At 41.2% G+C, this 23,824-nt stretch overlaps 1 protein-coding gene across 3 annotated transcripts in view; it reads left to right on the forward strand.

Annotated features, from left to right (window-relative positions):
• The first annotated feature begins 1,129 nt into the window (after window positions 1-1,129).
• Window positions 1,130-23,824, forward strand: part of sphkap (SPHK1 interactor, AKAP domain containing) — a 109,015-nt gene continuing 86,320 nt past the window's right edge. For 2 of the 3 annotated variants that reach the window (XM_084350255.1, XM_084350258.1), the window contains exon 1: window positions 1,130-1,251. The gene's annotated coding sequence lies outside the window, so the exon portion shown is untranslated. The remainder of the gene's footprint in view (window positions 1,252-23,824) is intronic. The other variant, XM_084350257.1, reaches the window with a different exon arrangement.

Consider the following 23,824-nt stretch of genomic DNA (forward strand, 5'->3'; position numbering starts at 1 on the left):
TTGAAAAAGCCTCAAAACCCTTACCATGTCAACTCACTGACTAAGCCAAGAAATGCCTGTTGACAACAGATGAGCAAACTGACATTACCCAATTCATGAATAAACGTATGTATCACACAGACCGTTCACACTCCAAACCCGTCAAAGAGAGCAGCGTGGCCAGCGGCCCTACGCTTCGAAGTCTGACGCTGTAGTCACCCCTGTAGCATCACTTTGTGAAGCACCCCTTTAGTACAGTAGTATAAAGAGCAAGAAACATGTGAGTTGGGGGACAGTTGGGTTGGTTGTATGCATCATAAGCTTTGCTATACCTCCAGAGATTGCATTTTCAGCGTGTAGGCTGCTTGGTCGTTGGTTATTAGACACCAGTGAGTCAGACTACTTCATGTAACCAACTCTGGTTTAAGTGAGCCACACCGTGCTAGTTAACTGAAATGCATTTGAGTCCTCGGACTAGACATGGGTGATCCGGGGCTCACAGAGGCTGCAAGATGTCACAAGCAGAAGGTGGACCTGACATATAATCCACCAATCTTTCACTCAAATTCTTCTAGTGCGGGCTGGTAAGCATTTCTTACACGAATGACAACACAAAACTGAATCACTACTCGTCTAGACAGTATATAGCTTGACAGTCAACACCTACTCTGCTCAGTCACAGAACAGAGTGATCTGACCTGTTGTGTGGGCACGAATTTACCTCTTAAATGAGTGTGATGCTGTTATTACTCATTATTAGTACTTACTTGATAGTCTGCACTTCCATACAAAGAAAGTAGTAATGTAAAAAGAATCCATATGGGAATTTCACAGAGCTAAAGACGGGGTATTTCTTGATTAATTCAACTACATGTACCTGTGAAAGGTAATTATTGATCAACGTTCGATCAGCCTGTAAAATGCCATAAAACTAACAGCGAGGACAGTTGGAGCCACCATCAGAAAACAGGTCCAGATAACAAATACCAATTTAGCCCCTGTTTTGTGTGTCTAACTCTCCAGTGAACATTTGCTGCCTAGCACCCACTCTACTCAGCAGGGATTAGGCACACAACCACACAACCACACACACAAACACACACACAAACACAAGCCAAATACCCTCTATCCTGAGCCTCAGTGAGAGGTTGTAGCGATAGAAGCAGCGGGAGAGCCGGGACTGGTTTTTATAAAAGTACCGTTTATAAAGAAAGAGAGAGAGCAGTCGAACCTCGCTCTACAAAGGCGATGTGATCGATCCTCGAGATCGTGGTGAGTGCTTTTGACCATCTTGTGATAATACCTGTTGCTGTTTGATGTGCCTCCTCTGTGGATGTAAACAATAGCGTGGGTGGCGGGTGGGTGCATATGCCTTTGATATTTACGTGTGTATGGCGTGTGTGTGTGTGTATGAAAGGTCTTTGTGATCAATTACTTGTTTCTTCTTGTTTGGCTCCTTGCACCCTAGTGATTAAATTTAGCATATTCAGGCAAACACTTTGTTTGTTTGCATCGCTGCTGCATGACTCAAGTGTTGTGTTGGTATATGTTACACTAAATGGTCCCACATTGTTGCATGCACATACATTTTATGTGTGCAGCAGGTCTCTAAAGACGTCACACCTTAAATTCAGCACTGTACAGCGGCCAGAGCCTAGCTCAATCTCAATGACTCTTCATTTGTTTGTCAGAAAATATTGTTAAAGGGGCTAATGTTAGAATTTTTGTTTAAAACATTCAAATATTAGCCAAAAATGAACAGTGTTGATGTTATGTCAAAGGCGTTTATGTATTGTGTTGGAGAGATATCCACTAAAGTTAGCTTGCTAATCAGCTAACCTTGACAATGTTTCTTCTAGACTGGTAAACACCTGTTGTTGTTGGCTATGTAGCATTAGCTTATAAATGTAGCTAATTGTATAACATTACTGACAGTTGTTGAAAAAAAGAAACTTTGTGGTGGTACTGTTTGCTGCCCTGAATTTCTCTGGAGTATGATTTCGACAGGTGCCAAATTCTTACATATAGCGCCTTTAAGCCTTTTCTACTCGCTTAGTTAAGTTTGCAGAGTCGAAGCTTGTGAGACAGTTGAGCAACCATCAGTCAACTGAGGACTCACACTCTCGCCCTCCCACTCTGTCTCTGTTGTAAATGTTCCTGTGACATGTGGCAGCACGAGTGGCATCAATCAAAAGATGAAATGGTACTTCATGCACTCAAAATGCACAATCAGACAAACGCACCATGCCAAGGAGAGATTATTTTGGCAGATCAGTTTCAGAAATCTTTCCCAGTTGCATTTCAGTGTTTTTCACCAGGATGCTTTAATAGGAATTGGATACATTGATAATATTTGTGGTTATCCGGCGTTCAATTTTACTTTTGAATGTCTGTGTCAATAGGAGGCTTTACCTCCATGTGTCTTGACCTCATTAGGATATCTATCTCACATTTGTATGGTTTTTTTTTGGCACATCTAGGAGGCGGTGCTTCGACTCATCCTGTAAAAACCCCAAGTGCCAAAATGCATATTGAGTAATTCTCTTTTTACAGTCTTCGTCTTTCACATTCAGTTTTTGTCACCTGAGGATCCTTTTGTAGTGCCCCTCACAAGTACTTCACAAGAATTTACTTTTTGATTATATAAGAGCTATTTACTGTACAACATACACAATTGTGACGTACTATAGCACCAGCATCTCAGACCAAAAGAAATGCGCATGTCATTCACTCAAAGTTGTTTTGGCAGCCAGCCTGTGTACCAAAATAAAAAGCAGATCTACCTCAGATTATAACACCTAGAGAGGAAGTGAGACGTCATTCTCTGTTCAGGTCACAACATCATGACGCCACTACTGTATAACTTTGCATTGCAAATCGTTGTTGGTTGCTGGTGTATTAATGTTCAAAATCACTCGTATATTTAACCTTTTAATTGTTTTTTGAAGACAGGATGGTTCAAGCAAGATCTTTAATAGACACTCAGACTAAGAGTCTTCTAGCAGCTCTGTAAGCTTGCTAACATGCTCAAAATGTCATAGCAAGCATGCTTATTTTCACCATTTCAGTTACTATGCTAACATTTGCTAATTGTCGCTAAAACAAAGTACGGCTGAGGCTGATGTCATTAGCTTTTCAGGTATAAATCAAAGTATTGGACACGGTTGACCTGATGACGGCGCTAAATAAAAAGACCATAGATCACCAAGTGATTACACTTATTCCTAAGGAGACATGGATGTGTGCAAGACATTTGATGGCAACCATTCAATAGTCAGGAAGTCAGACTAGTCAGACTATCACCCCCGTCTTTGAAATAATGTCAGAATTGTCTTTTCTTCACGCTCTGTTGATAGTCTTAGTCAATCAAGTAGATCAATCGCAAATAACAAACTGCCAGATAGCCAACCTCTAATGTCAAACATGCCAATAGTTTTTATATTCAGTCTCGACCAAAGTGGTGGTCCAACACTGCCAGCGTTAGAGCCACGCTACTAGCATGTTAGCATTCCTCTTGAGTTGAACTAGCAGTTGCTGCGCAGTCGCAGATTGATTGACTTCATCAGGGCGCGTGTTGCATGATTACCTGTTGATTGATATCTTGTGTACTAACATCAGAATGCTATGACTTTACACTGCATACTACTGTGCAGTATTGAATTTAGATGTGTGAACTGGGAGGACAGTGCATGTTTGTATGGCTGATGACTGCTGTAACTGTTTAGCACAAAGGGGAATTATGGGGACGCTAACTGGATTAGTGTAAGGCGGTTTAGCTGGCTTCCTGCAGCTTCAGTAGAGGGAACGTTAACGGTGTCTCGTTTTTCTGTCAGTTTTTTTCCACTTCAAAGACATATTTTAGCTGTAACGCTCAAGGAAAACAATTTAATGGTCTTCTGCTGGCTTATTTTATTGAGTAATCTGCTCTGTTTCATCTCTAATATCAATCAATATCACACAAATAATGTAATACAGGGAGCTTCAAAGAAGGATTCAGAAAGAGCGAGGCTACTTTACTCATTGAAGACAGTGTGTGTGAAGGAAAGGACGAGTTACATCCACAGAAAAGACAGAGAAAGGAAGAACAAGATTGTGATCGGCCTTTACTCAGCTGCCACCCACAGCACCTCAGGAACACTAGAAAATAAGGTCGGGAGAGTGTTCTTTTAATTGAAGCTCCCAAAGGCCAAAGGTTCAGCTTGTTCACTTCAGATTGCTTCATATTGTTCCTGTGATCTTTATCCAAGCGAGGATTGCTTCATTTGCTGCCTTGCTGCTGCTGCTTTAGCAAAAACTTCAATGTGCTGCAGCTCAGGCACACACAAACACAGACATACATGAAATATGACACCAAAGAGAAAAAATAAAATATACCAAAGGCAAACTCTCGGGCTGATGACACATGACTGATGATGCGCACACACACACACACACACACACACACAGACACACACACACAGACACACACACACACACACACACACACACACACACACACACACACACACACACACACACACACACACACAAACACATCGATCCACTTTTGGCTTCAATTTCTACTTTCCACCAAGAGATAGCTTCAGTTTGAAAAGCTGCTTCTTTTATGATCAATATGATGGACTGGCCTGGTACGCATGTTACTGAACCGACTTCATTTAGACATTTTCAGTGTTCATACAGTAGATATGCTAATTTAAACAATGTGAAAACCTAATATTGCGTCTGACTTTGTGTCCAAGAATGAATAAACAACTCAAAATGTTGCATACTGTAACTGTACAATTGGATCATACATATGTATTTTGTAGGGGCAGAACCCTTTCAGTTTATTTTGGGCCACCTGTGTTTACCGGTGGTGATGCTAATAGTGTCTTATTTATACTTATGCCCCACAGTTTTGTTTGAAACAAGCCCCTTAGAACAGCCCTGGGCTTTGAGGCTAAGCAGCTTTTGTAGGAATGAACAGAGCTCCGCCTCTGTAGCTGTAGCCAGATTTCCCTTATTAGATCTATGGTTCGAAGTTACACACTTCTATCTCTGGGGATGTGAAACTGATTCTCAGACGGTTGTTTTCTCTTTCCTTGTTGTGAAACCTTTGGATATGGATGCCATTTGAATCTAGTATGGGAATGGCGGACTCCGCCACAGGCGATGTGTGAACCACTGTAAAGACAAACTAAACTCAGTCCAGCCAGCTTTGTTTATCTGCCTTTTACAAATATGTTATCTCCAAAGTGGCTGCTCTGCTGCTGTTAAGTTAGTTTTACCCTCCTGTGACTTCACTTTTATTTGTGGATGATGATAGTGTGACGACTTTGTTTATGAGAGTGAGGTGTTTCACCCCAGGGTTACAGCGAGTTAACGCGCCTGTCAGTGCAGCCATCAATGTCACTGCAGAGTTTCAGCTCTAATATTTGTGCTGTCATGTTTCATGCTTTTGTCTCTTAATCTATGGCTGTCAAAAAAGATGAAGACGGGATGACTTCTCCACTCTTGTTTGAAGGCAAAGTGTCAGTTTTTACTGATTTGAAAATAATAATAAAAAAACTTCCAACTTCTAGAGCTGAAGGCTGCAGTGGATTTGTCACCTAATCACAGCTACAAGTGCAGTTTAATACTACAGCAAACACTCCCTGAGCAGCCACTTATTTAGAAATACGTCAGATGAGCAACTTTTGTTTCTGTTGACAGTGCAGCTGAAGTCGGTCAATAACTGGACTTTTTCCATCATGCATTGAGCAACCACAATCTGATGTCATGCTGCTCCAAAACACCCTCATACATGTCTAACAACAAACATCAATATGGGTTGTAATTAGTGGCTTGATATGGACAGGCTCTGCTGCACAGAGTGCAACTTGAGAAGGTTTCTTTTTAAAGTCCATCTAATGTTTATGCTGATTACATCTGTTATCTAATAAACAACAGCACCTTTGATGCACCTGCTGTAGCTGTTACTTGGCCTTGTTTTATAGTGTAAAATACAGATTAGGTCCTGGGTTGAAAGAATTTCTTACCAGAATCAGCAGCTTGTTTCAGCAGGTGCTGATGGAGAGCAAAGCATTCTCATTCGTTAGCTGAAATGTGGTGCAAGGTATTTTTCAGAAAATTCTTAACAAATTATACTTTTAAAAACAAGTATTTGTAGTGTAATGACACATTTTTTCTCAGAAACTGAAATGTCTCACGATTCCATTTAAATTGTAATGTAATAACGTAACACTGTTACATCTAACTGGCTAATGCTTGCTGAGTAGTTGGATGTGTGCGGCGTGTTGCCTGCAGCTCGCTGTGGCTGCTCTGATACTTCCCGCCAGATTTAAAACTGATCTGCTGTCAAAAAGTACTGAGCATGACCACTTGCAGTCAGTGTTATCTAGATGTGATTTGGTTTCTAAATGTTTTCCCAAGTGTAACTACTGTGCAATATTTATAAACCTGTGTGCTGAGCCCAGTGGTTTTACATGTGGCCCACAAATGCACCATCTATTTGTTCTGGAGAGTTTATCAACACACACTGATGAAGACTGAAGGCAGAAAATGAGTAACCTACTTACAGTCGTTCTCACAATGACTCCCACACTTTCACAAATCCCTACCTCGCTGTCTGACTGCCCTCTCTCTCCCTTCTCTCTTTTCTTTATCTCTCTCAATAACTAGTAGTTGTTCTAATCTTCGCAGGAAGCACTAATGTGCGAGAAGGCTAATGAACAGCCTGGCGCAATTACAGAGCAGGGAAATTACTGAGCATTCCAATAACATGCTACTGTACAGGGTAATATAATGTCCCTCGCAGATCTGAGGAACAATGAGTTAATAATAGTTAGGAAACAATGGCATCTACATCACCAGTCCACCCTCTCTGGCCAATTTCTGCTCCCTGCTGCAGTGCTCTTTCATTGCTCTCAACAATGGAGGATAATGACAACAGAGCGCAACAACAGAGGTCTCTTTTCATCTCTGTCCCGCTTTGTCTCGCACTGTTTTCCGCTCGCTGATGCTCTCATCTGATTTCTCTCTCGCCTCTCTTTCTGGGTACTTATCTCTATCCCTTGCCCTCTCTCACAAACACATCTCTGGACAGGAGGGGGAATGCGGGGTGTTAAATTATTCAAAGTCCTGGCAGAAAGTGTCGCCATCGATGAACACGACCGTATGAGCCTCAATTCACAAGTGTTTATTTATGAACTTTGCGGGAACAGTACAGAGGTCGCGGATCAGATTATTTCCTGTCCATTCTGAGAGAGTAAATGAGAAGTTTTGACAAAGCTCCAAGAATCCTTCACATAAAGGCTTGTTTAAAGGGTTGTTGTTGGTGGTTGCCATAAATAAAGCACTACGACTGCACTGCATTGATCCAGGCAGCTACTGATTACAGTAATTTACGGCAAAATTAATCACATGCACATGTTTCAACACCTGTGCATAGCAATTCAGTAGTTTACAATGACTCGGACTGAAATGCAAATGATTGCAATCTGGAGAGACTTGTTACAAGTGAGTAATTATTGACATGTGCAAAATAAAGAAAGAAATGTGGTTTTAAGGGGTCAATGAAGCCTCTGGTGAGCTCAGACCCGGGTCGCTGGAGATAAATGGAGTGAAGAAGGGTTTCCTCACTGAGATGACAGTGACAGCAGCAGAGAGGAGGACCGATTTAAAGTTGGGCACCAACGTTTTAATTGGCTTAAGGAGATTGTGGCATAATCTTGTTGGTTAAGCTGAAAGAGTAAACACCCAGAGTCAGCTGATCGTGACGGACGCGGGAGAAGAGAGAGAGAGAGAGAGGGAACTCACTCTCTGATTCAACTTAAGCTCAGCCTCAGATGCCTTTACTCTGCTATCTTGAGCACATTTGTCTCCGCACAACATTTTGAAATGACTAATTTTGTCTCCATCACTTTCAAACAGCATATTCAGTTAAAGATGTGCTATAAAGCATAATGAAAGTGAACTTGTGTACCCTTGTGTATGTTATTTTTTTTTTAATAAACATGATCAGACAACAGATGACATATAGAAAGTAAAGTTCTGTTGAAGGTCTATTTTTCTGTTAATCAATAAGCTTTATCCCAATTAAACTAAATCCATAAATGGATGGAGTGGATGGAGGCATTATGTTTTTGGGTTGTCCATGTGCCCTTACTTATGAATGCCATATCTCAAGAATGCCTTGAGGCAGCCTCATCAAACTTTGGTACAAATGTTAGCCAAAGTGCTGCGGATGGATATATTGACAATATTCAGTCATGTTAAAGCTATGGCTTGTAGTGTGGCTCCTCTAGCCAGTCAGGCCCTCTGTGTTTGGTATGTGTGACTGGATTAAGAGGAAAAACTCAAGGACGCAAAACTTTTCTACAAGAACGTTCTAACAGAAAGACTTCACTGGAAAGACTTGACAGTGAATCAGTATTGTTAGTAACTTGCCCGAGGTCAGCTTTTTATTTACCACCACTGTCAGAAGTGTGTTTACCACGCTCACCATTCTCCTTGAACTAACCCCTGTTAAAAGAGTGTAAAGCCGAGATTTTACTTCATCTCTGTGGTGTCACACTTGCAAGCAGAGGACATTTTCATTTGGCTGTTAGATTCCCCGAGGTTAATTTAGCCAACTAACAAAAACAAATCTATTCTACCGCATAACTTGGACAACTCTGCCCCCTCCATCTGTGATTATCTGTGAGTGTTCAAGCAGCCAGTGATATAAAAAAACCTGCAAACCGGCTGAGATAAACAGACTTCCAGACACTAAAACATTAATGCCTGAAGGCCCACATACTGCGCTAATGTGCTAACTAACTCAAATCAAGGGTCTTAGGACAGAGGATGTTGTTCACTGTGCAGATTGTAAAGCTCACTGAGGCAATGTGATTGTGGTTTTGGGCTATATAAATGAAATTGATTTGAAAATTGATTTGGTTTGTTTAAAAAAGAAACGCTCACAGAAACCCATTTTATAGAATCATATCACCATTGCCTAATATAACCCTTATGCTGGGGGATGCTGGCCACTTTAATCTGCCAGCATCCCCTTTTTGCTAAGCTTAACCTTTCATATCATGTTTTTTTTATTTTTTTTTATGTTTCTAAACATTTATATTTTCCTCATCCCCTCTGTTTTTTTATCGTGATTATTTATTTATTTCTATTTTTTCTTATGGGGCCCCGAGTATATCAGGGAGTTCCCAAAAAGGATGAGCATTATCCACGGCAAAGACCAGTGCCTGTGCGGATTAATCACTCTTAGACTGTTGATTTTAATCCCCTACCCTCATCCTCACCATGATATTTCCTAAACCTAACCAAATAACTTTGGTTCCTCAGCCTAACCAAAATGTATCAATTTCACAATGTTAACCACATGTTTATTATTGTCACCAGGGTGACAAACACTTGACTATAACAATGAAAAACATCCTTTCCTGCACGTCCAAAGCTTACTGACATTATACTTGAACTGATCTTAAAGTGGTATGCTATTCAAATGCTATCCCATGAGATCCTGAATATAAAACTTTTCTGGTTAGAAGTTGCTCTGAACGTGCCTAAAAAAAGTTTTTTTTAGCTGATAGACGCTGATAAAGGAATCCATGAAACAGACCAGCAGTTGTGTGGTAACCAATCCTAATTAAATTTTAAAATTTTAAAATTAACTGTCATGAAAACTCTTCCAACTCTTTTCAAGATGACATGATAAGACACCATACACTGTCTGCTATTCCCTCTCAGACAATGTAATAACTAAAGTGATAGATTTGTTTGGCAACAACTAAAGAAAATAATCTATACTGTATGTTTTATTTCAAACATTATGACCCAAATTCACCAACAGCAGTAAACAATGGGCAATGATACACAGGGCAGCTGTTTTGGCAGAGTAGGATACATTTTTCACTGAAATGCTGCCAAGTGGGCATTATGTCCCTCAATGCCAGTGTCAGTATAATTAGTCTAAATCCAGCAACAACACTATATGAGTGCCTGTCCATGTGAACAAACACTGTATAGCTTCAGGTATGTCCTTTGATCAGGCAGTGAGAGTAAGCAGTGTTAGTTGCTACTTCGCACTATGTTTCTAGTAGTCAGTGTAACAATGTAATCTTGCACCCTAATGTCAGAACTACCTCAGTACCATGCTTCTTAAATTAGTAGCATGTTTATTGGTGACATCAGTATGGTACTGTGGCAGGTTTGGCTTTTATCTGTGTGGAAACATGCACAGATCGATACAGGTCTGTGATTGGATGACGTGGCGGGTTGAGTCACACAAATACGACCCACAGGACAACAGAGGCTAATTTCTTGACAGCTGTATTGATTTTTTTTGACAAATTTCTTTCTGAATTTGGTTTGGGTGTGTGGTTAGCTGAAGCGCTGACTCCTGTATTGATTTTCTGATTACATATCAGTTAATCTATATATGCCAACTGCCCAAGCAAACAAATATGATTTGACCAAAATCTCCACGGTGCAGGAGAAATTGTTATTAATGGCATATGTCACCTCACCTGAGGTTGGTGTGATTTTTAACCCATTATCTCATCTGAATGTGAACACAGTATCCTGGCAACGGGGGAGGAGAAAGAAAGAAAGAAAGAGAGGGTGCGTTCAGAGGTGAAATGGTCCCTCGCAGGACCATCCATCATGTCCTCAACTGCAGAGAGGCGGGTAGCGTATGTGTGACTTTTTTCCCATGTGTGTCAGCAGCATATGTTTGTGTGTTTTCGTTGTGAATGTGTCAGTGTGTGAATATCTGAATGCCTGCTGGGGGGCACCACAGTGTACAGAGGGGACTGGGGTTGTGCAGGATGCTGTCAGGACAGTGATGAGGATCCAACAGTATGAGCAGCAGTTTGACAGCTGACATTCTCCAGAGTGCTGCCGAATGGACAGGCGGGAATAAACAGGATACCAGCCCAGGCATGCTAATGAGGCATGAGCCCTAATTGTGTTTAGATCGCAATGTGCAGTGTTAATGTCTCCGTGAATCAAAAAATAGTATGAAATAATGAGGGTGCTTGATGGTGTGTGTGTGTGTGTAATAACCCAAAAAGAGAAAGTTTCCAGGAATTATCCATATGAAGTCATTCAGATCTGGAAGCATACAATAATTTAAAAAGTTATACCAGGTCACATGAAATTAGATGTCAGAAAACAAAAGGCAGATATAAAAATAAAAGGTATACAATAAAATAGGTGGTCTCACATTTTGTCTTATCATTCTTACAATACAAGGACTAAGTAGCTCTACACTAGTTGTAGTAGTCCTGCAGTACAGGAGTCAAGTTATTTCCCTGTCGTCTACATGGATCATCATGTAGGTAGCCATCATGTGCAGATTTATGTACTGTGTTATTATGGATCCCACTTTTCTTGCAAGGTCCGCCATGCTCCTCCTCTGATTGGCTTGTGTCTATCATTTTTGGATGATGAAAGCTTCATTGTCCTGTTTTTTTGATGAGAGAAGGCTACTAAGAGTTCAACTGATAAGTATCTTCTTCCAGTTGTCAAAAAAAATAAATCTGAAATGAGATTTGCATGACTCTGGTAGTCCTCTGGACAACACGAAGAAGGGACCTGCCATGTCGACACATGCCTATATGCTCTGGTAGTCTGTTATGAGCAGCCCCAGAGAATGAGTGACCCCGGGAGGAGCAGCAGCAGACTGGGAGGGAGGCCGAATAGGTTGGTGTGTTTACCAGGGAAACTACAGCCCATAAACCACTGTATCAGAACCGCAGGTAAAACAGACTGAACCAGAGCTACAGTATGAGTTAACAGTTTGAGTCAAACGTAGAGATGCAACCAATGAAGGCAACCAATCAGAGACAGACAGGTCTTGCAAGAAAACGAGTGGGATCCATATTCATGCTTATGACCCTTTTACAGGGTTTTCATTTTGTATAAGTCAGCAAGAAAATTAAATAAACAATCTTTGAAAACAACAACGGCTTAATTAGCTAGCTAGCTAGGCTACATCTGAAGAAACGCTAGTGCCATTTCAACTCATCAAACCTGATGGGACCTGCTTCCAGACCTCTGTCTGAAAGAACATGTTTCAACAACTTCTTAAAAGCTTGAGTGTTAAATGTAATCATAGTGAAGCCTTGTCCAGCTAAAAACTGTATTCAAGATTTCACAGGACTTTGTAATTCTTTAGTGCCCTATGACTTTATCATGTTGCTGTATGTTTGTTATATAAGTAACATTATGAGTGCTGGATGTGTTTCTAGGATTTTCTGAATCACAACCCAACAAGGGACCCTCGCACACCCAATACAGTCAGTATGTAGACGCTGGTTCCCCATATCTCCTTCATAAACAGGGGCGATTCCTCCCGTGTCACTGCTCCTGTCCCTTTGTCTGCCTTTGACCTCGTATCGGCTCTCAGGAGGTGACAGGAAACATGCTGAAAAGAGTGTCAGAGTGAGAAGCGGGAGGAGTAGAAATGGAGTGAGGTGGAGGGGAGTAAATGGTGAGAGGGTGATAAGAGAGTCGAATGAGGAAGAGGAGAGGAGTCAGAAAGTGAGGAAGCAACGGAGAGACATTGAGGGATGAAGAAAGGTAGCAGAGGAGAGGGAGGGGTGTTGTAATCCTGTTAGAGAGGAGGAGATCAGGTTGGCGGTTTGGTGCTGTCACTCTGAAGGGATTTTCTTCCCTGGCCTTTGAAAAATGTTACAACATGCCATAGATTTCCTTTAATTGAATCCTCTCGCATTGTCACTGTTAGCCTTTTTTTTTATTATAAGCAGGTTCTTCGGAGCTAATCTGCTGCTGCTGTCTGTAGAGCAACAGCACATTAAGTGTTCACCGCAGGGGGAGTGTGTTTATTTATGGGGGAATCTTTTTTTATTGGAGAACAATTAATTAGTTAATCAAAGAGCTGATTGACACAAAGGTAATCCAAAGATACCCTGGCCTACAAATCTTGCTCTCTTTTCTGGTAACCCCAACAAATGTCACATCATCGTGATTTTAAAGCTTTTCTTTTTAGAGAACAGAAAATTGCGAAGCAAAAATGATCATTCCTGCTGATTGTAAATCATATTGCATATGATATGTCAGTCAAAAAAAACTGCAATCTGATTTTTTTACTTTATCGTGCAGACATAGTCGTTAGTAAGCTATTTATCAATACTTTTCTTAACTTTAGTTTATGACAGATACATCAGCAAATGCATTTTGTCCACCAATACGCAACAAGAAATTACAGTAACACCAGAGATGTTTGTGGTAATTTAGAAACCTAACATGGTTTGTCCACCACGGAACACTGACAAATGAATTTATATACTGACAACTTTTAATTAACCAAATTTTAGGGATCTTTGCAGCCGAAATTTGATTTTATGGTAAAGAAAAGTATAAACCCCTAAAATCCAGTTGAAAACAATTATTGATGAATTAACTGTTAATATAAATAATGATAGCTGCTGCCGTGTTGCTGCAATTGTTCCTCCTCTCCATTCATCCAGACAAATGACCCTTCCTAACGCAATTCCAGTGTAAATACCGTGTATAGCACATTTTCAGACAGTCTCACCTGGATAACATTCATAATTTTGCACACAGCTGTTCACATGATAAGTGACAGACAGAGTTCAAACCCTGGCTCCTCTCTCACCTCCACACGGCTGACCAATCACAGTTGGAAGGTGTGAATGTCAGAGCGTCCTCAATCCCCAGTCCTCATTAGCTGAAGTTAATATGAGGCTTCACCAGTTTGAGTTGGTCAAACTTACTTGGAATCAAAGGAAATCTATCGCATTACATCTTTTCATACAGGAAGGATGACAACAGGGACCAGTGACTCTTTAAATGCACCTATGAGAATGAGAGTATTGTGTTAAGACAGACTTGAAAAAAACAAGTGAACATTTAATTTAAAAAAGAAGCCATACTGTGGAAGAGAAATGTTCCACTTAGACTCATCATCTTGTTTGATTAAACTCCTTTGCCCTCTTCAGGCACTGAGAGCAGCAGTGAGAGGATATATCAAACAACCAGACCATGCACTTAAACCAAATCACTCACCACAACTCAAACACCCCAAGGCGTTCAGTATCAGCATACACTTTAAGTGTTCTTTGGAGATATAACTTTATGTGACTGTACAGTAAATGGATGTTCGATGTTGGATGCTTGCTCTTCGTCTTCCCTCTGTTTGCTAAAGGATGTGTGTGTGTTTATTTTTCCGCTGAAAGGACTGTTTCTGTGTGAATGATAATTTCGTGAGTTGGCAGTGCCCCTCAGTGTGGAGACGAATGTATTTTCAGATGGCAGCCAAAGCGTGAGTCTGAATCCCAGCAGTGGGTGTTGTGGGATGAGTGTGGCCTTATCATAGCTGGCCAAGGAGCCCCTGGATCCCCCGGCTCATCACCCAGCAGCCGATTACCTTCTCCCTCAATCTCTTCATTGTTTTCTATTACACTGAGGGGCCCGCACTGATGAAAGTGATGGAAATTTTACAGTCCATGTCGTCCTAGAATATACTGTAGAGGCGAATGAAGTTACAGTGTTGAGCAGTGATTTGGGAGACTGGACAGTAACCAACAGTGCCAGGTGCCTGATCTGAATAAGACACTGATACACAAGGGGCGATGCTCTGTGCACTGTGACCTCCATGTGGAGGGTAGGTTGAACAAAAAGGCAATTTACATATGTAGCTCGATATTATATGCTATATTTATCTTGATGATACATGAGGCCTGTTAGGGGTGTCCTAACACTAAATCAAGTGTTTCTCCCTTCCTACATCTGAGTCTGCCATCACTGAGTCCTGATTTGATATTAATATTTTCTGCAATAATGTAGCTGCACCTTAGTCTAAAGCACTCCCACATGTAAATGTTGTAAAGCCAGACAAATCATGATATGATTTAAATAAATAGCATTTGAATATAGCCAGCAGTAGAGCTCAGTGGTTTGGCTATACACAGAGTGTCAATTTGGAAATGTAAAAATAAAAGTTTCGACAGGATTTAGGAGCTCCTCTTCTCATAAACAAAACAGACAAGTTTGGATGCAGTCTTCACAGAGATTCAGCTCCTTGGCACCACAGTTCTTCCTCACAATCCAAATTCAAATATTGCAATTATGAGGACGGTGTAGTTTGGTGCCATTGGCAAGACAGCGTAGTATGTCAGCGTTTCCAAAACACATACCGCAAAAATGAATTATGACCATTTTTTTGGGTCATGATTCAAAACCTTCTCAGTTAGTTTTGAGGAATATTGAGGTTTGGTGTACTAAAAGACCTAAAATCCTGACCACGTTTAAAAGAAGAACTGCTTAATCAGGATCAGGAAAAGATCAGGATCATGGTTAGAAGAAACCCCCGTTGACTGTTGGTATGACACAGGATGAAAACAGCGTCCTCTGCTCCAAAGTCACAGTGCTTTATTGACCCACCCATCCATCCACCATGACCTCCTCCCTGGGACATTTGAATGCTTTCAGCTCTGTGACACTACCTACTAGAGGTGTAAATCACAAGTTTTATCACAATATTATACGATATTTGCAGATATCACAAAGTCTGTAACAAAATGATTTCGGTTCGATTCAATTTAGGGCCCTGTGATCGATAAGAGACGATATCTTCTACTAAAGGAGTAAATATCATCATAGTCCTTTTCTTGGCTTCTTGCCATTTTCCGCCTGGCACGAGCACTGTTTGAATGTTTAGGAAGGAGGATATAGAAGTTGACACATATGCGCCATGGGAATTTCAAAGTAAAGGCACATATTTAAGATGATGATATGGATCGATGTATACACTTTGCACTGAACTTTCAGTTTTTTTTAGGACACTCTCAAAGCAGCGCTGTCTGCTTTGATGCACAATGTCAGTACTGACTATGTGCCACTTTTTTTTTTCAATTAATATTTGGGTCATGTGTCTTTTTCTGTTTGTTTTTCTCGATCTAAAGATCAATAAAAAGCAATCCCCAACAAGCTTGATTTGAAAAATCTGAAACATCACCATGTGCTCTGGGGCCTTGTGACGGAGCTTTCTGCAGAGCCAGCTGCCCTCCTGAATGTCCGAGTAGAGACAGTACTTTTTACAGTGTAGGCTGAGCTGTGCTTCTCCTCTCTGCTCTCGGTGATTAGCTCCGTTTGTCATAAGACAGTGAGAGAGAGACGCCGATGAGGCTCTCACAAGTGTCCTAGATTAATGGATTATAGATGAATGGGCTTTTTTTTCTCACTTTGTGATAAATGAAACACTTAATTCTCTTATTCTACCGCTCAGTCTTTCTCCTCTCTCTCTCTCTCCCTCACACACACACACACACACACACACACACACACACACACACACACACACACACACACACACCAGTCTTTACCTCGTGCCTGGCTCTTTTTCAACAGTATGGAATTGGATTTTTAATCTTGTTCTATGGAGTGTGGTCTGTCCGCTCATGGCTGGCTGCTTCTACACATATTGCATTAGGAAAGGTCGCGGCCTCTAGCTTGACACCAAATTGTTGTTGGGTGGGGCGTGTCATGCCACAACTCTTTCCTGTTGTCACTCTTCTCTCTGTCACCACCTGAGTCTCTAAAACACTCACACTGTCACCTTTTCTCTCTCTTTTTACTTTACTTCCTTATACCTGGGAGACACCTGTCTGTCACAGGAGAGTAATATTAAACTCCTACTGACACGTCTGTGCAACTCTCATGTTTACCTGATATGACCTTTGTCTTTGGGTCAGTGTTCATTTAATGAGCCATTTTTAACTCACAGTTATAGGAGGAGGGAGTGTAAATGTGCTGAAAATTGGTAAATAGCAGCACAAAAACTACACTCCACAACATTTTTCTTGTTATTTACGAAGAATTATTTTCAATATTGACAAAAAATATTTTTATGGTATATCAATTAATCATGTAGTCTAAATCACACCAGAAAATAGACTCAACTCATCTAATCAGGAGTGTGCAGTTGTTGAAGAAATGCTCAGAAAATAGCAATACCACATTGTAGAAATACTCTAAGTATAGTTCCTGCATACTTGAGTAAAAGTATTGGCATGGAAATATATTTAAGAACCAAAACTAAAAGCATGCATTATGTAGAAAAGGGCTGTTTCAGAATAATGCGTATAATAAATATATGTGTTGCAACTGGTAAAAGTGGACCAACACCCACCACAGCCACAGTCTGTTCACCCTACTGCCATCCGGCAAAGGATACAGAAGTATCCGCTGCCATAACATGGCTGATTTTGTGTTATCTTTGTCACCACAACACATGTCCGTAACTTAGTTGTGTTCAGCCTCTGAAGCTTGAAACAAAGTTAGCACTATACTGGGAAAGAAAAGCTATATAAGATTGGTACAACTGAAAGAAGTGAACAAACAGCTGCTCGACGTAACTGAGCTCACCGAGAAAACAACTTGTTTTTAATTTCTCTCCAACATGTCATAAATGCCAACAACTGCTACCCCACTGCAACTCTGAGGGTAAACACTAATTGTCGCGCTCTGATGCCTTTTAATTCACAACGTAAAGATAGTAGAGGGCCCAGTGGTCAATGACTGCCAGCCATCATTGATGAAAGATGGCACTGCTCTACTGTGTTCCTTAATGTAAGAGAAAGAAAGTGGTAAATAGAAAGAAACGTATTATTCTGATCCATGTTACTGTCAACACGCACACCAGCAGCAGCTCCACGGGTCGACACCAGAAAAGCAGTAATAGTGGACACAGCCTTCTGGTTAAAAGCTGATGCTCAGGCATGAATGTATCGGAGCAGTGTGTCCGCTCCTGCATGTGAAATGAAAGCGAAGGAATTCAATTATTCCTGTTAAATATAATCATCTTCGTCCAATATGGCCTGAAGCCTCTGGACTCAGGGGCCCTGAGACATATTACACACACACACACACACACACACACACACACACACACACACACACACACACACACAATGTGTACATGATGTGCAGGTAGGCTATCTGTGAGTGTGTGTGTGTGTGTGTATGAGTATGGGAATTGATTGCCATTCCCCAGCTTCAAATAGGGCAACAGTGCTGAAGCTCCCACAGAGTGGGGAAATTGCTGCATTTAGCTGACAGGGTGATTGGAGAGATCGGCCAGCAGGGCAGACAAATGACAAGACAAACGTGTGGACATTGTTATTCCACAGGGACACAAGTCATTTTCACAGGGACTGTTAACCAGAGCCTTTCTTTCTGTGATGACAAAAAAGCGTCATGTCTGGCCAAGATTTCTCATTTTTCTTCTGTTGGTTGGTTGTGTGCTGATTGGTGTGATGACTGTGTTATTGCAGACTGTGTAACCACCTTCCCCTCGGGGGTTGTAAAGATTGCCCTGACCTTGAAACACATTTCAAGTTGCATGTTTTAACAGAGCATTTTGTAAGATACGGTTCAAAACATTGAAAAGTGGACTTACTTTATCAACAGAGTGTGAAGAAACAACAGAGTTGATGTTATGTCAAAGTCATCTGTGTTAGCATGCTAACAGCTAGCCCTGGCCCATCCTGTCTTGTAATATCACTTTGTACCGCAAGAGATTAAAGTCTGGTAGCTAAGAAACAACCTCTATACAGGAGTCTTCACTGTGGACTGTATTAAGAGACGTATTGTTATGAGTGTATGAGTCTGTGTTTCTTTTCTGCTGTATTTTCTGTGTACCAGCTGCTGCACAGTGGGCGGAGATAATTGAAATTTCATATTTCACCCTGCAGGTTTACAGTCATTTATCCTTTATTTCTTTCTCCTTTTCTCTGTCCCGTTTCTCTGCGGTGTCTCTGCTTCCTGTCAGAGGCATGTACACTAAGTGGAGCAGAGGAGCATTAGGATAGAGTGCACGCTGAAATAATGTTCATCTATCCTCCCATGCATGCATCCAGCCGGGACGGACTTAGCTCAACGGTGGAGATTTATCTCAGATTGTGTTACATTATTTTCTTAGCCTTGCACTCCAAATAATAGCTCTCTGGAAGACTCTGGGAAAATAATGTGTCGGAGCCTTTGATCCTCTTTCAGACTTAGACAGATTTTTTTTTTTTTCTTTTGTGTAAGGTCATGCAAGGAAGAATATTTTCCAAGTCACATATTTTAGAAAAATGAGCACTCTGTCTCAGCCACTCAGCCCCTCATCACTTGTTTCTGCACTATGTAACTCCAGTGAGAGGGTAGGATCACAGCGTTACATACATGTTCACATCAACATACAAGTTTTCAACACATAACAGTGTCATGATGTAATGAGTTTTGTTTGTAGTTGTAGCATCTACATTACATCTGACTAATTGTTACAGAGCTGGGATTTGTATTTACGACAGTGTTGTTGCACTCATGAACTCTAGGGGGCGCCAACTCACACAAAATGCCAATTTCTACATAATGTTGCTTTAATTTGCTGAAAAGAATTGAGAAACTTTTGCTCTGTGCGGTGACATCTGAAATAAAACAACGAGTTAATTAACCCAAAATTCTTTGACAGGGAATTCTGATGATTGATTAACTGTTGCCAGACACTTAAAATGTATGGTTTCGTTGCTTCTCTCTGTTTTATATAATTGTAAGTTGAATATTTGGGGCTTTTGGACAAAACAAACATCCTGAAGATATCACTTTTTGGCTCGGAGAGCTTTTGAGTTGAACTTTTCGTTGTTTACTTACATTGTACATCTAAATGCTTACTTGATTGATTAGAAAAATGAACAAAGTGTGAATCAAAAATGAAATAATAAGTAGTTACAGTCCAAACAACAATTTTGCAACTGTGTCAACACAATTCTGACAAGTTCAGACATAATGGCCGTCTTCTCTGCAGAACTCATGTTACTTTAAATCTATTTTGGCGAATGTGATAATTATCTTTCACAATTTGTGAACTCATGGCAGGTCATTTATTGTTGCACATCGGGCAGCATGCTTTGCATGCCCGCAGTGTACTTCCAGCTCTGGAAAATTGCTTTAGCTACTGGTGTGCTCAGTCGTGACGTGATGAAATATGAGCAATAAGCCGACGCGGTCTCTTATATTGATTGTTGGAAAGTGGACTGATTTAGGTGTTTAGTAGTGAAATAACACCCATGCCCAACACTGTGAGCGCTGTGTTTTCTAGGTTATTTGCTGCTCGAGTTATAACTTGCCACCAGTGACTGTTTTACATTCACGTTGCAGCTCTTTTATCAGTCGTTCATTTCTCTGTAGAGTCGAGTTAAAGGGTCGTTCAGGAGGCAAATTTTCAGAACAAGATGTTCTTCTGATTAGTGATGCTGTCATTTATGATAATTAAACATTTGTATTGTTTACTTTTGAAAAAGTGAAACCAATGTAACAGCTTTATTAATAGCCACTGGCTCTTGCAGGACCTTCACAATAAAAGAGAATTAGACCAGGTTGAAAGGAAAACAAGCAGGAAAGAGACGGGAGACAAATTACCGACAGTGGCGGTGAATGTGCGGCGAGTCTGATTAGACTTGTGTCACTGTCTGAATCCTGCAGCGCAGTGCTACGCCACATGTCGCAGATAATTAATATGCACTGTGGCGCTACGTGACAAAAGGCCATAGCCAAGGCAATTTCAATTCCTAAGCAGGGCCTCTGAGGAGTTTCATTTCAAATGCCCTCCAAGCACAACTCAGTCTGAATTGCATTTGGAAGGAGAAAACGGCATGATTGAGGAAAGGAAAAAAAACAACATTTCAGACTTGCCCACCAGTTAAAATGCAGAAACGACACAGCAACACAGAAAATATAAAATGCCATGAATACATGATTCGCCCCTCAAGTGTGTACTCTGTAAACTCAGTCGTTCCCGTCGATGGAGAAGATTGTCCCGCCTCTGGCAGCAGTGACGGGGGACAGTGGGGCTCGAACGAGGGATTTACAACATCAGCTCCACTTGTTGCATTTTTGTTAAGCAGACATGCTGCTGCTGGTGTGGACACTGACAAGGACTGAAATTAAGTCTTTGGGTTTCTCTTTTGTGGAGGAGCTGAGAGAGATTTCTCTGTTACAAACCTTGTGTGTGTGTTTCTAAGAGGATAAATCAAGACCTTGTTTCAAGGGATACTGTAAAGCTCATTGATTGACAAGACCTCAGGACATGGTACTGGACAAAACATTGCATGAAAAATGACCTGTTATCTTTTATTAAGGATTAAGAGATGCTGATTAGTCTTTTTAATTTTAAATTTAGGCTTAGCTGATGGCTATAGCTTCTTATTACATGGACAGATGTAAGAGAGATGTCGATTTTGTCATCTGGCGTTTGACGAGAGAGCAAATAACATATTCAGGAGCCCAGGGTATCTACTTTGGTCACACATGTATCGAAAAATCTATCGTGCAACTTAATATTTTCATTGGTCGCACCAGTGTGCCTGAAATCTAGCAGTTTATCTCTTGAACGATTGAGGCTATCACCACTTCTCTCTGCGTGCTTTGTGGTTTATTTTTACTCTTTTGACAGGATAGCTGTTTTCCCAGTTTCTATTCTTTATACTAAATCAGGCTAAATAGATTCCTACAAATATTGATCTTCTAATGTAACGCTCAGTATGACTATAGATAAGCTTATTTCACAAAGCGCTGCTGTGTTCCTTTAAGGCTCATTCAGACTTTTGTAAGATTTGTTCATCTTGATATCCACTTAATTCATCAGCAAGACATTACTCTGGCTGCAGACCTGAGCCAATACTTAATATCCTCACTTGGTAGCCTTTGCTTTCTTACTCTTCATTACACCAGCTCAAGGACAGAATAGTTATTTAATGGTGCTGTGATGGAAAACTTCATCATGGGTCACCAAGGGAGCAAATGTCATTACAACTTATGGGGGGGACAGTTAAACCAGATTCCATTTGGAAATCTGATGTTTTAAAGTCGGACCATATTTCTTTATTACAATAAAAGCACTTTTCTGATTCGCTTCATTTTCCAGGCAAAAGTATTAACTTACCTGTGATAAAGGCCATCTCCGCTGATGGTCTGAAGCCACAGATCTCGTCTTTCACTGTCCTTTGCTCTTTGGGGAAATAAACACAATCTTTACAGCATTTTTAATTGTTTCAACGTGCAAAATGCCTCAAAGCAGCTTTAAGACATGTTGCATGTTGTTTTTTTTTATTTGGTGATGGCACTTTTAATCATCAATCATCGTCTAAGCCATTTTAATTTTTTTCTAATGTAAGCGCTGCAGAGGAGCTGAAGGACGGGGACTCTGACGGTGACAAGCTTCGATGTTGTGCGCCGAAACCCATGCAGTTTGAAAAGGACTTAGCTGGATCAGAGGGGAGCGGTGCACAAAAGGCAGGCAGAGAGAGTGAGTCTGTGGAATCAATGGCATTTAATTAAATTGATATGGTGAGCGAACAATGCAGAAGATCAGTGGTGCCGCTCTTCCTGCTGCTGATAAGCCCCCTTGCCTGCAACACAGGTCAAGAGCAGAGGTTGACTTACATGGTCTTAATCTATCACAAACACACACACCTGAACCCTCTGTCTTTGAGTGGTTTTACAGCGGTTTGCGGTAAATGAGCTTAACGCGTGGATTTCCAGGCATATAAACAGCCGGGGGAAGTGAAGAATGAAGAATTTTGGTAATTACATCTCTGCTTTGCCGGGCGCAGCAGCATGCCGTGGATGATAGATACTCAGTGTTGCATGATAAGTCATTTTTCTGTCACTTTGCAGCACATGACAGACTTAATTTAAGTTCTGAGTGAACCGTCCTTTGTCCGTTCCTTCTTACTTTGATACATTTTATTGAGTGCGAAAGAAATATGTTTTTTCATGCGAGCTGTCCGACCACCAGCCTTCAGCTTTCATGTTTCCCCATTCAGTCTAATATTAGTATGCAGCAGGAAAGAAAAAATTACCACCTGTCACAACAGTCAGCCCGCACAGGAAACGCTATTTATTTATTGTCCTTTTTTTCTGAAACATTTCTTTTCCTAAAATGAAGAAGGAGGAGGAGGAGGAGGAGGAGGAGGAGGAGGGGGTTGAGGCGGTGGGCATGGCTCTGTTTTGCCTGTGTGAGTGCACCAGAGGGAAGAAAGCAAACCAAAAGGCATGCCTTTTTAGAGAAAGGTCAGAGTGGGCTTTTCTTGCTCCCAGTGGATCCGCCGTCTCACTCAGGAATAAAGAAAACAAAAAACACTCTTGCTTGGGTGACTCACCAGGCTTTAAAAGGAGATTAAATTCCTGTTTCCTCCCCTCCCTCTCCCCAGTAGGCAAGTAATGGTGCTATCTCCCTGCAGATAGGGGGACGTTGTTGTGAATGTCCTGAGGTGAAGCCATCATCTACTGTGGCCTGGGGGAACTAAAGATACAGTGTATGGGCAATATTTAACCAATGTGTGAAAACCCTGCTGTTTCACTAAAATGCATTCTTAGAAAGCGAGACTGCGAGAGCAGCGGGGGAATCTTTTTATCTTTCTTCATTACTTCAGAGAGGGACACATATGGGGAGGCTAAGTGGGGTGATGGCAGACACACAGAAAAGGTAACCATGTAGGGGAGCCAATACATAAAAACAACAAGTTATCATCACAGCACATCCTTTCCTCAGGTCCAAATCTGATGACCCCAGCCTCAGTGCCGAGCATCTTTAGACGCTTGAAGCCTCTAAAGATCCCCCGCAGATTGCTCATTTCATGGCCCATGTGTATGATTTCGCCGAGGCCCTCAGGAGCGGAGGCTGTAATGTCAGCTGCAGCTGGTTCCTCCGTCTCAACCCAGAGACACACACTATTAATAGATCCAACGTTTTATGGCGCTAGAATCAAAAGCATTAGATCCGTGTCAAAAAAGCATCAGAGGAGAATTCAAAGCTCTTACCTACTCACAA

Source organism: Pagrus pagrus (genome assembly GCF_965226575.1).
Source record: "Pagrus pagrus genome assembly, chromosome: 4".
NCBI classification, from domain to species: domain Eukaryota; kingdom Metazoa; phylum Chordata; class Actinopteri; order Spariformes; family Sparidae; genus Pagrus; species Pagrus pagrus.